The 14,056-nt window shown below is 43.4% G+C and overlaps 1 long non-coding RNA gene across 1 annotated transcript; it reads right to left on the reverse strand.

Moving 5' to 3' along the window:
• Window positions 1–10,235: 10,235 nt before the first annotated feature.
• LOC121696231 lies at window positions 10,236–13,610 on the reverse strand. Its single transcript, XR_006026257.1, has 3 exons — window positions 13,498–13,610; window positions 12,853–12,960; window positions 10,236–11,908 (listed from the first exon to the last, which is right to left on the reverse strand). It is a non-coding gene; the product is annotated as an uncharacterized LOC121696231 (long non-coding RNA).
• Between the last annotated feature and the right edge of the window lie 446 nt (window positions 13,611–14,056).

A 14,056-nucleotide genomic window follows, 5' to 3' on the forward strand; every position in this document is an offset into this window, starting at 1 on the left:
TGAATTTGATGCGGGCCGCCATAGGTAGCCAGTGTAGCTGTGTAGTGTAGCTCATATGTGAGTGTGTGTGTGTGTGTGCGCGTGTGTGTACGTGCCATAACTTCTTTAATAGATTATTTGAAGACACTTATCCTGTGCTAATCTGGTACAACACTGTGGAGGTAAATGTAATGCACTGGTGTTGTGTGGTCTCTGTCCTACTGCTGGCCAGAGAACAAGTACACCTCTTAATGTCCAGTAGAGGGCGCCAATAGGACACCTTCATCAGAGCCATTAGATATACGGCTCTGGCCCTTATGACCCTGGCCTGTCAATCAGTGAGCATTTCATACTGACTAATGTTAAAAGGCTTTATGGCATTTAGGTATAATATGTATATCAACACTGTATCATGCAAATATTGAACACGGAACAGACTTTGTCGCAAGAGAATTGCTGAGATGCAAGAAATTCAGCTCTCTGCACTCATCTGATAACTTTATCTTTTTAAGTGAGGCAGGAAATGTGTGGAGGAGTGTATGGAGGGTGAGACTCAAGTTCAAATCCTCCCCCACCTTTCTTATGCAGCCCTTGCCACTTAATCTACTAAACCCCTCTTCTACTGCACTTTTTACCCCCCCCCCCCTCCCCCCCCATTAATGCACAAATAGGCTAACACCAGACATAATTTCACTGCATTTCTTACTTCCAGTAACTATATGCATGTGACAATAAACTTCCTTGTATCCTTGTAAGTTAGAGGTTTCAAAATCTAAATCTACCCCCAAATCTCTCTCTGTGGCTTTGCACTCTTGTATTTTTAGATACAACTTTGGCCTCAGCAGTAAGAAATGAAGCATAGAAAGCTCTAGTCACTAACTCTTCCCAGTCTTTAAAGGCACATAATTATTATGCAAGATTTTCACCTTTATGAAGCCAATTCGATGGTAAACGAACTTGTAATAGGCGAATCATTCACCTAGCTATACAGCAAAGATGTAGCGAGTCCCTACCGAGAAAACCAGCCATGCAGCTTCTAAGAGTGCCGCCCTGGCCCCACCAAAACTCGCGAGAATCTGAAACAGTAGATATTAGGGGTTTGCACGGACGTCACGTTCTGGCCGGTAACCATGGTAACCCAGCACACGCGGCCATATTGGCGATACTCAGTGAATGAAGTACAATGGAGTATTATGCACTTTGGATATCTTACGTGATTGTAGCCGTGTCTAAACAACAGAAAATCTCATCAAAATGCGTCTAAGATGCAAAGGCAAGGGTTGGGTGAGGGAGACGAAGTACCAAGTTCAACCACAAGCGCCCCCTTCCTCTGATAACTTCTGACATTATTCTCCTTTTTCCCTGTTTTTTTAATGACTTTTGGAAGTTGATACCTACACCAGATGTTTTTCTCAGTCAGACCTAACCTAAAACACGGCAATAATTAACCATTTTCCTTGACGATGTTAGGGATTTACTTCAGTGCCTAATGCTTTCTAATGAGGCGAATATCTCCAATATGGCAACGTCCAGATCTGATGACACGCCGTGCAAACCCCTAATAGTTGTCAGTAGATATAGTTCTATGGATATATCTTTTGCCTGTTGTTAATCATTCACCTCCACAACAAAAGCATTTGCATTGTGTACAGGGGGGATAAGTCGTGAGAAGTTTGATATTTACAATAGCAGAGTAACACATATACATCGTGACTCTAGAAGGAGCTCTAAACTCGCCAAAAATACCTAAACCTGCATAGTGTACCTTTAAATTTGTGTCACGTTTATTCTACTCTTTATGTGTGTTTTGTTCTGTAAGTGATTCCATGTCATTCATGCCAAATAATTCACCCTTCTCAGGGACACTTGATGATGAAAAAGGTATGAAGACATTTTCACAGAGTAAACTCAATAAATCTATTGTGTTCTATTAATTTTGCAGTTCTACTGTGGCTATTGCTGCCATTATGGAAGGCCCGTAGATCTTCCATACAATTCACAAACCCAACAACCTCAACATGTTGCTCAACTCTATGGCTGTGGACAAGTTGTGCATTATCATTTTTCCTCTTACAGCTATCTGATATTATAAAACCACACACTCTCAGGCCGAAACGTTGGTGTCAATAAACAAGAAGAAAGCGATAGAGTGTGCAGTGACCACGTTTTTTATAGTTTATTTTCCCTTGGCCTTGTTATTTATAAGTTAGCTGATATTAAACATAATTTCATATCTAACTCAATTCCTCAGCAGATGAGGCCTGTGTGATATAAAAAGATATGACCACAGAGTTTTGTGCTCTCTGTTCTACTGTTGGAAGAAGAAAAGGTATGCATCTCATTTTCATGTGATCAAAGCTAATGAACCATCATAACCATGGAATGTCAGTCAATGAGAGACCATACCAGTTCTAAAGTTTTTAGTATGATATTCCTTCTGAGGGGTTTTTTGTTTGTGAGAGATTCCTGTCATTGATACCAAGAACTCGTTCCTCTCAGGGACATCCTGCTGAGAGAAAATGGCCTCAGCACTTCCGATGGGTCAAAACAGCTAGCTGCAAGTCTCTCAACCCTATGGCTCTGGATATATGGCTGCCTCATCTGTGTGAACCATTTTCATCTGAAACTAATGTCACATGATAAGTTTTACAGTAATCTCCCATTCACTTCCTGAATAGAGGAGGCCTGTACAAGATAGAGAGATATTATCCACAGCACTTATTGGTCTGTGTGAGAATAAGGGGATTCAGAACGTGTCAGTCTCAGAATGGAGGTGGGAAGACTGGTCCCATTTTTGCTGTCGATCCTCATCAGCGGTGTAAACTGTCACCGGGACCTGGAGTCATTAATGTTTGCAGTACCTGGAGTAGATGCTAAGTTTCCCACAAAGGATTTGAAGCCTGCTGATTACTACGTGCTGTACAGGGTTTCTACAGACGGAGATATGCCTCTGTTCAACACTTCTCAGCCTGATGGATCTTATTCAAAGGAGCATAATGTCACATACTACAAAGTGTCATTTGACAATTTTGAGCAATTTCAACTACAAGTCATCAATGCCTCTTACAGTGGAAAGTACCAGGTTGAAGGCTGGATTGGTGGAAACATCACAGTCCAGAGGAACTACTCCCTGCTTGTCTGTACTACACAAAGATTCAAAATTGTACACGTTGGAGGAACTTTTCATTCAGTTCAGTTGTGTGGATCAGACTCAGGAGAGCAGGAAGCTGCAGAAATACAACTGTACAGGAGAGCTAGTGACTGTAACAGATGGCACGGACCAAGAAGTCTGGTTTTGGACACCAACTCATCCATGGAGAGACTCCCTGAAGACCTGAGGGGTAGACTGCAGGTTGACCTTAGTAGTTCATCAGTCATCCTCCAGGGTAAAAAAGGAGAGCATTTATGTCATGAATATGAGTGTCTGATTTGGCGTAGAGATCAGTGCCAAACCTGGAGAATCACATTAGTACGGCATCACATTAAACTCTACTTGACCGCTGGAGAGCAAGTGACTCTTCCCTGTAGTGCCAATGCCACGTCTCCTCATCAGGTCTACTGGGAAACTCCCTCTGGTAACATCACTGTTCTGTCTGAGGACCCCTCTCATGTTCCTCTCAATGAGACTCCGGAGATGTACATGCTGAACGGCAGCCAGACCGGAGACTACTCCCTCATCATCATCCCCTCTTTTAAACCACAAGAAGGCTATTACTACTGTGCTCACCAGAGAAGATTAATGAGCTATTACATTGCTGCTTGCTTTAATTTCTTGAATGAGACTGCTATATTTTCCAACAATGCATCCATTAAACTAGACTGCCCACCAGATTCTTTTGACGTCCAGTGGTATCGTCAGACAGTTGCAGGGGTAAAAGAGTTGATTCTGGACTCTAACAAAGCTGTGCTTTTACCTGAGGATCTGAGAGGCAGAGTGAACACTTCAGCTTCTCCATTCTCTCTGGTCATATCCAACCCCACAGCTGAAAACAGAGGTGTGTACACATGCAGAAAAGGGCTGGAAGGCTTTTTCTGCTCTGAGAAAAGCATCCACCTGCATTACAAGGATCCTTACGGCGTTGACTCTCCTTTCTACAGAGCGTACGCTTCTCTGATGGTCTGTGGGCTGCTGGCGATACTCTCATCTGCTGTGATCTTCTTGGTGTATCTGAGGAACAGAGGAGGAGACCAGGCCTCCCAGGAGACCCTGAGGAGAGACACTGAGACTCCAGGACAGCCGAGCAGAGAGGGGCAGCAGAGAGGAGATGGAGCCCTCCCTGATGACATGGAGATGGAGCCCTCCCTGATGACATGGAGATGGAGCCCTCCCTGATGACATGGAGATGGAGGAACTCAGCGACTAACCCCACACGCATCAGCCTCAGACAGCTCCACCAGTTCATGTGCTAAAGGACTTCAGACTTGAGAAACAATTGTGAGTTGCAGTAGTTACTATAATTTGCTAGTTTTTTTATAGTCTACTCAGTATCTAAACCCACACGCATCAGCATATTGCATATGCTTCAAAAAGTGGAAATGTCTGATCACTTGTTCAGATTTCATCACCATTTTCTTCATCAAATAACTTGTCAGGTTTGACAAAAAAAATATGTCTATTTTTACAGTATATGTAAAACCACTTGTTCTGCTTCATGTTATTTATGAAAAAATGAGGACATGGCTGTCTCATCCCTAGCTGCAGCCAGTTTCCTGACACCTACTCACTCACTTCCTGAACATACAAGGCTTGCACAACACACAGAGATATTAATCACAGGGCATATTAGTCTGTAAAGCACATTGAATGACCTCTATGTACGAAATGCGCTATAAATAAACTTGACTTGACTTGTGTGAGAGAGAGGGGATTCAGAATGTGTGTGAACATCACTGAGAGCAGTAGTGAGTGTGAGAGTCTCAGAATGGAGGTGGGAAGACTGGTCCCATTTTTGCTGTCCATCCTCATCAGCGGTGCAAACTGTCACCAGGACCCTGAGTCATTCGCATTTGCCGTGCCTGGAGAATACACAAGCTTTCGCATACGAAACCTGGATCCTGCTGACTACTACGTGCTGTACAGTGTTTCTACAGACGGAGACCTGCCTCTGCTCAACACTTCTCAGTCTAACAGTTCATATTCAAAGGAGCGTGATATCACATATACCAATGTAATAATGGAATCACCAATGTTTGATATCAAATCCTCTGACAGCGGAGAGTTCCGGGTGGAAGGCTGGCTGGGTGGGAACATCACAGTCCAGAGGAACTACTCCCTCATCGTCTGTTCTGCAAGAGAGTTTTTTATCCCTCTTCACACCTTGATTGGCGGCAGCATTCATATTTGTGGATCAGAGTCAGTGGAAGGAGAGGCAGCGACAATACAGGTGTACAGGGAAACGAGTCAATGTAAAACAGGGTATATCAGACATGAGGCCCCAAAAAGCCTAGTTTTGGACACCAACTCACACAATCTCACCAAATCCACGGAGAGACTTCCTGAAGACCTGAGGGGTAGACTGCAGGTTGACCTTAACAGTTCATCAGTCATCCTCCATGAGATAACTGAAGAAGATTTCTGTCATTTTTACGAGTGTCTGATTTGGTCTAGAGGTCAGTGCCTAAATCTCAGATCCACAACAGTGTTTTATACAGTAATACCCGTCCGCCACAGACTTGGAGAGCAAGTGACTCTTCCCTGTAATGCCAATGCCACGTCTCCTCATCAGGTCTACTGGGAAACTCCCTCTGGTAACATCACTGTTCTGTCTGAGGACCCCTCTCATGTTCCTCTCAATGAGACTCAGGAGATGTACATGCTGAACGGCAGCCAGACCGGAGACTACTCCCTCATCATCCCCTCTTTTAAACACCAATATGGTGAGTATTTTTGCAGCTGTACTCACCACAAAGTGTTAGTTAAATATATTACTTTTGGTTGTTCTGGTAAAAACGTCATTGCCATATTTTCGAACCATGAAACCGTCAAACTAGACTGCCCACCAAATGCTTCTGACGTCCAGTGGTATCGTCAGAAAGTAGCAGGTGTAAAAGAGTTGATTCTGGACTCTAAAGACAAAGCTGTGCTTTTACCTGAGGAGCTGAGAGGCAGAGTGAACACATCAGCTTCTCCATTCTCTCTGGTCATATCCAACCCCACAGCTGAAGACAGTGGTGTGTACACATGCAAAACATGGAAATATAGTACTGATTTCTGTGCAGAGACTTCCATCCACCTGCATTACAAGGATCCTTACGGCGTTGACTCTCCTTTCTACAGAGCGTACGCTTCTCTGATGGTCTGTGGGCTGCTGGCGATACTCTCATCTGCTGTGATCTTCTTGGTGTATCTGAGGAACAGAGGAGGAGACCAGGCCTCCCAGGAGACCCTGAGAAGAGACACTGAGACTCCAGGACAGCCGAGCAGAGAGGGGCAGCAGAGAGGAGATGGAGCCCTCCCTGATGACATGGAGATGGAGCCCTCCCTGATGCCATGGAGATGGAGCCCTCCCTGATGACATGGAGATGGAGCCCTCCCTGATGACATGGAGATGGAGCCCTCCCTGATGCCATGGAGATGGAGGAACTCAGCGACTAAACCCACACGCATCAGCCTCAGACAGCTCCACCAGTTCATGTGCTAAAGGACTTCAGTCTTGAGAAACAATTGTGGGTTGCTGAGGTGTTTTTTTTTCAATCTACCTTTTTTCAATAGGCTACTTAGAATTGTATGTACAAACAGCTTATTTCATACCAATATGTGTTTCCTTCTGACTATTTGACGCCATCTGTTGGCTGATGGTCTTATGTAATCTGATAGACATGATATATGTGCTAAATCTGACCAGTTTAAGATGTGCTTCATGCTTATTCAACTAGCTACTCAAGATGTGTGTTCAACAATTCAGAGTTTGGTCAATGTTTTAGATACCTACATTAATTACAAATATTTGATTTTTAAACATTTCACATTTCAACTGTCCTATTAGTTTGTGTTGTTAATATTCTATCCTTTGTAGTAATCATGCCGTTCACTCTTTATTGTAATATTGTGTGCTTTTGATGAGGATATGAGTATGAAAAAAAATATTAATGCTATTTGTCTCAATTATTTTAAATTTCAGGCAAAATAAAATCACTCACAAATAATGTCAGTTAATTGCTTGTCTGTTTTTCCAACAACCTTATCTGAGTGATGAGGTTAAAACAAGACTGATGTAAAGAGATTGAGGAGGTTACTACATTCATCTCCTGTCATTGGGACTGTAACATGTGATTGTGAACATGTTGTATATCTTCCAACTTCTAACAAGGAACATTTTCAAATTATGCTCACTGGTGATTCGTCTAGATACCATACAAGACATTAAAACTAACATCCTCTTTCAGTCTTAACCGATGTCACACACTTTACTGCATCTTCTGTACACCCTGTTCCCCAGTCTCTCCCTCTGATTGTTTATCATTTCTTAGAATAAGATACAGTAAAATATATCACAATATATCACAAACCATCACTTATCAATTATTCATACTGGGTACATCCTTCTGGCTCATCAACCGACAATTTAATTCATCCTGATTCCTGACTAAATTCGTTGTCCAGGCAATGTAGTAGTAGAGCATATATGACTAGGCAAATATGACCACAGCTGCAGCAATACTCCATGTATTCATCAGCAGACGTGTGAGGGAGCCCTGTGTGTGTAGATGACCCAGCTGCATCTGGACAGTGAGGAGACGCCCACGATGCTCAGAGCTCTGGACTTTCCCCTCTAACCCCCGCAGACCTGTCTTCACGAGCTAGGCTACTGGGAAGGGCTAGAGAAGGCCTTTGAGGTACTGAACACAAAACAGCTTTTGTTGAATATACTGTAACACAGACTGGCTCCAGAGAAGTTTCATGTGAAGGATTTCCTCTTCTGAATGAGTAAAGTAAACCCCATTAAAATTATCCAAATACTTGTGGATGAAACCTTACTGCCATTTTTTAAGCATTACACTATAAGGCCAGCAGATGGCGATATGGTACCACTTTAAACAGAGCCATCTATATTGAGTTTGGCCAGCTAGGGAATCGAATGGACTTCTGTCCCGTTATGTGATTGGTTCTGAGGCGGTCATGTTTCGTGAACGGCATGTTTCATACCAACATTCATCAGATCACCATTAACATAGTACAGTGAATAGTGGAAAAATATCTAAATAAATAAAAAATATAATTAAAAAGCCCAACTGTTGCACATATTGCAACAGTGCAAGACTGCGAAGCAGAAAAAACATTGACAAACATTGATAGTAACATTTAGAGGCCTGTTAATGGTAAAAATAAGCTATTTTATTCAACATAGCATATTCGCCCCATAGACACTGCAGATTAGAATCATCTGACGTTGGTCTTAAACATGGCACCCATGATTTGAGTTGTCCGAACTCTCTCTGACTTTAAAACCGTAGATAGGCTCAGAATTTTCTGCAAAAAAATTGTGATTTGAAAGATAACTGATAATTCAATCCACACTTTGCATGGAATTCTGATTTGAAAGTGCATTTTCCTGTTTTTTTGATGTTCCTTCTCTTGTGCGTCAATTAAGGCACCACATCATTAGCAGAAGGGAAACTTAAAAAACAAAGTCTCTAAACTTCTTGGTTTGGCTTCCTGCACATATTTGAACATGTATTAAGCCTGATCTATATTGGTGGTGGTGGTATTTGAACATGTATTAAGCCTGATCTATATTGGTGGTGGTGTATTTGAACATGTATTAAGCCTGATCTATATTGGTGGTGGTGTATTTGAACATGTATTAAGCCTGATCTATATTGGTGGTGGTGGTGGTATTTGAACATGTATTAAGCCTGATCTATATTGGTGGTGGTGTATTTGAACATGTATTAAGCCTGATCTATATTGGTGGTGGTATTTGAACATGTATTTAGCCTGGCTAGCGCCACCACTTCTCAATGAGACGTGGTCTGGGAACCAAACGTTAATTTTCTCGTATTTGAAAAAAAATGCCCAGATCCGTTTATTGGGTGCCACGAATGTCTATCAAATGTGTCTGTGCATAGCTCATCATCGTCTTGCTTTCCCCCTTGTTCTGTGATTGGTCCCCTATCTCAGGCGAAAATTTGCTCCATGGTCTCCAGGCTGCCTTAGCAGCGTGAATCAAATCGCGCGCAAGGCAGCATGGGAACACCCAGGCTAACATGTATTAAGCCTGATCTATATTGGTGGTGGTGTATTTGAACATGTATTAAGCCTGATCTGGTGGTGGTGGTGGTATTTGAACATGTATTAAGCCTGATCTATATTGGTGGTGGTGTATTTGAACATGTATTAAGCCTGATCTATATTGGTGGTGGTGGTATTTGAACATGTATTAAGCCTGATCTGGTGGTGGTGGTATTTGAACATGTATTAAGCCTGATCTATATTGGTGGTGGTGTATTTGAACATGTATTAAGCCTGATCTATATTGGTGGTGGTGTATTTGAACATGTATTAAGCCTGATCTATATTGGTGGTGGTGGTGGTATTTGAACATGTAATAAGCCTGATCTATATTGGTGGTGGTGTATTTGAACATGTAATAAGCCTGATCTATATTGGTGGTGGTGTATTTGAACATGTATTAAGCCTGATCTATATTGGTGGTGGTGTATTTGAACATGTATTAAGCCTGATCTATATTGGTGGTGGTGTATTTGAACATGTAATAAGCCTGATCTATATTGGTGGTGGTGTATTTGAACATGTAATAAGCCTGATCTATATTGGTGGTGGTGTATTTGAACATGTATTAAGCCTGATCTATATTGGTGGTGGGGTATTTGATTGGACAATGACGAGTACAGCGGAATTGAGTGGAAAGGGGAGAGATGGGGAGGTGGGTCAGGAAACCCGCAAACCTGGCAAAACTGGACACCCCCCCGCCCCCCTCTGGACACTAGGGCCCGTTTGTGGTTAAGTTAAAACCCACGGCATCCCTCTCCTGGAGGCATATGTGGGTACTGACAAGCGTGCGTGCGTGCGTGCGTCTAGAGCATTGTACTCTTAATGCTGAATCTGGAACGAGAGAACCGGTAACAACCAGTTGTAGTTGTTTTGTCCGTAGACGAGTAATGTATTTACACAAATGGACACACCCATTTTCCATGGTAACACACTAAAAACCAAAACAGAGACCTATAAAAGTGCTCGACAGGTTTCTATTAGACATTCGTGTGGAAGGGATAAAAGACCCATGTGTCTCGTGTGAAGTTATTTCCTGGCATTTATTGTCATTAATTCTTTTGACAGAACTGTACAATTTGTACCCAAAGATCATACAGCCTTTTTTTTCCTTAAAAAGAGCAACATCCAAAGCAGCCAAAAAACACTCCAGGAGCAAAATAAAACAAAAAGAAAAAACAAATTTACAAGGAAAAAAAGAAGTTAAGGAAACAAAAGATAAACCTTTGTACAGAATGAAATGTTTTTTTTTTTTTATTTGATATTTGAAATTACGATTCTGTACAGCAAATATACAGGTACATCTCTACAAGAACTTTATTTTATTTTCTGTGTGAGTTTATTCTTCCTGCATAGGATTCTGTACATAGCGGCATGTCTAGATTTGGTTATTTTTGTGCATTCAACATTAGTATGTAGCCTTGGGGGTCTGGGAACACTAAATCTCATTGATGGATACACTAAAATTACATTCTTGTGACTAACCTGCTCATCAAAGAACAAAAAAGGATGACGGAGCTATACCCTCGCATATCTGGTTTTTCTTCTTTTTTTTTTTTTTTTTTTTTAAAAGAAACTTTGAAACAGAAAAGCGATCACCCCTGTGCTTTAGACCTACCAAGCATCTAAGCAACGTTATTTCATTATTTGTTGAGACATCTTCCCAGGCAGCCCCAAACCTTTGGACCGGTTCTAGTCCTGGTTGGGAGCAGATGGTTCAGTCCTAGAACTCTTACAGTGGCAGTCCAACAGAACACCGGTGCCATGCCAAACCTGACTCCGTTCCAAAGCAAGGGGCCATGCAGGTGTGTTTCAGAGATGGTGCCTGCTGGCGCCCCCTGGTGGCACCTACAGTAACACGGGGCCAGACACAGGGCTTGGTCTCCACTGCCATTAAGCAAATCAGGACAACTTCATTAGTCACTTGATAAGCTAAACAGGTTAGCAGTGCTCTACCAGAATCTTCATTGGAGGAAAAAAAAAAAAAAGAAAAAAAGAAAAAAAAAAAGGCCATGTTCACTCTTCCACTCAGTGTCTCTCTTGGGCTCTCTTCTGTCTTGCCAAATCTTCATCATCATCATCTTCTACATTCTTCTCTAACCATTTTCCAATCCATCCAGGTTCATTTATTACTTGTCTCTCTCCTATCTTAAAACTATCGGTTCTCTCCTCTAGGAAACACCCTCACATCTCAACAAGCCTGGGCGCAGTCCAAGCCAACATCTCCAGCTCTCCAAATTCCCTCCTTCCTTCCCCAAAAGAAGTCTTTTTGAGAGGACTTCACTTCACTGTGGCCCATCAGGGCTCTGGATACTGGTGCTGCTTTTTTTGCCCCCTCTTTTCCTCCTCCTCTTCCAAACCCATCCCCCCTTCTCTTCTCTTTCTCAGTGTCTTTTATTCTGTCCATCTCTCTCACACTTAAGCTTTTTTGTTTTGCGTGGGGGGGGGGGGGGGGGGGGGTGTGGCCTTCAGCCGAGGGGGTGTGCCTGTAGCATAGTGATGGGAGGAGTCAGTGCAGGCCCTCAGTAGGAGATGATGCTGGTGGAGGCGGGGCTGGAGGAGGAAGGACCGCCGAGCTGCAGGTTGCCCGACGAACTGGAGCGCCTCATGTGGGGCAGCAGGTACGTGTCACTGCCCAGTTGCTGGACATCGAAGCGGGTCCTCCTTCTTATAGGCCAGACAGCGCCGGATAAAAGCCTGAGAGAGAGAGAGAGAGACGAGAGAGAGAGAGAGAGAGAGAGAGAGAGAGAGAGAGAGAGAGAGAGAGAGAGAGAGAGAGAGAGAGAGAGAGAGAGAGAGAGAGAGAGAGAGAGATATATATGTAGGACAAGCAGGTAAGAGGGTGTGAACAAAAAGTGTTTCTGCATCACTCTGGTCTGAGTGAGGATGGAGCAACTGATGCTAGAACACAGACCAGAATGTTAAGTGTTCACAAGGTGTTTCTGCATCAGAGTTCCTAATTTTTGGGTGTGGAGTAAGGGACTGTCATGCCAGCTCATTATAGTATGGACTACTGCATGTAGAATTAAAGGAGAATTTCACTGAGTACTGTTGGTGAAAAAATCAATTTTTGAAACGGTTTTTACTCGAGTTACTGCAGCCAAAAGCTAAAACTGCCAGGCAGCTACAGTACTACACTCTAGGAGCAGGAGGGCAAGAACATGGGGGCAAGAACATGGGGGCTCATGTTCATGCCCCCAGAGTGTAGCACTGTAGCCGCCGGAATGCTCCTTTAATGCTCCGAGCAGCAGGTGCATTAAACTTCTTTTTATCACGGAGACAGACATCTTCTCCCCCTGCTAAGGGCACTTAACTTTCATGTCTACCAACTAGTCTGAAGTACCTACAGATTTGTTTTTTCCCTTTCCCACAAATCTTGCTAATCTTACTCTGCCCACCTAAAATAGAGCATCTTACGCCACTAAGGCAACCCAAATTGGAGACCGATAATGCAACCCTTCAAAAATTCGCCCAGTTCATGGACATGACCCAGAAAACAAAAACACACACAAAACAAACACATCTTCCAGGAACACACCCATTTTCCACCCAGACTGATTTCTGCCTTTGAATGAAGAGGCCGTAGTGGCTGTGGCGGTAGTGGCTGTGTGTGGGTGGGTGGCGGGGTGCTGGTGTCTCACCTTGGCCTCGTTGCTGGCTACCGGCTTGACGGGGAACTGCACCTCTGTGGCTTTGAGGATGGTGTTCTCCTGGAGGATGTCCTGCTGGGACTGGTTGTGCCCAAACGGCTGGAGGAGGAGAGCAGATGATGACAAATTACACAATGTAGTATTTCAAATGCAGCATCCTGAAGAGAGAGTGTGTGTCTGTGCGCACACACACACACACACCTCTTTCCAAAGTGACGTACAGTACTCTAGAGTAGAAACACACATGGAATGTGCTGTGCCAACCTGATGCCAGGGTTCCACTGGGCATACGGTGACACGGCACACTGGGAGGGACGCAGTGGGGTGTGTGGGTAGAATGGTGAAAGGCAAGCACCTTAAGAGTGAGTGAGTGTTCTACAATGGTTTTCACCCACTGCCGTGACCCAATATCATTATTAAATGTTATTAACATTTTTTGTTACATTCAGACATCTTCTCAAGACCGCTAGCTGCCCATTCCGTCAGTACGCTGTAAAAACGAAACCTTGTGTGGAGTTTTTCCTCGCTACCTTGGGTATGTTTCACTTGGACCTTGGTTTATATATAATGCTAAATACAAACAAATGCGACCCTCCTGTGCAATCGCTGACTGTATATTTAAGGCACTGAACTTACCTTTCTCCCATAGAGGCACTGGAAAAAGATGACCCCCACAGACCAGACATCCACTTTGTTGGAGATCTTAGGAGGCTCCTTCCCCACCACAAAACACTCAGGGGGCAAGTACCTACGAGAGAGAGAGAGCGAGAGAGAGAGAGAGAGAGAGAGAGAGAGAGAAGCAGTTTAGAGGTGTTCACGGGATGAGTGCAGCATTTAAGAGCATTATAAGAGTGACTTCCGACTTCCGTTAAAAATGCAGCTGGACTCGTGCTGCAGTTTGTGCTTGTGGGTCTCTTCAGTCCCATGTGATTGTGAAGAGCCCAAAGCTAGGAGACCATGCCTGTAGGAAAGGCCTGCTCTCCCAGGGGAGTCCCGTGAGCCCCATGGGTCGTGACAAACAGTGAAAACTCTTTTCCCAAAGCCCTGAAATGCTTTCTTTTGTCCACACGCCAAAAAATATTTAGTTTACCGTCATAGAGGAGTAAGTGAAACCCATTTCTTATAAAGTATTCGCCGATTAATCTAATCGATCAATCAATTTTGTTGCCGAATCCCTTTCTTCATTGGAGTCACG

Source organism: Alosa sapidissima, chromosome 2 (assembly GCF_018492685.1).
Source record: "Alosa sapidissima isolate fAloSap1 chromosome 2, fAloSap1.pri, whole genome shotgun sequence".
Classification (NCBI taxonomy): domain Eukaryota; kingdom Metazoa; phylum Chordata; class Actinopteri; order Clupeiformes; family Clupeidae; genus Alosa; species Alosa sapidissima.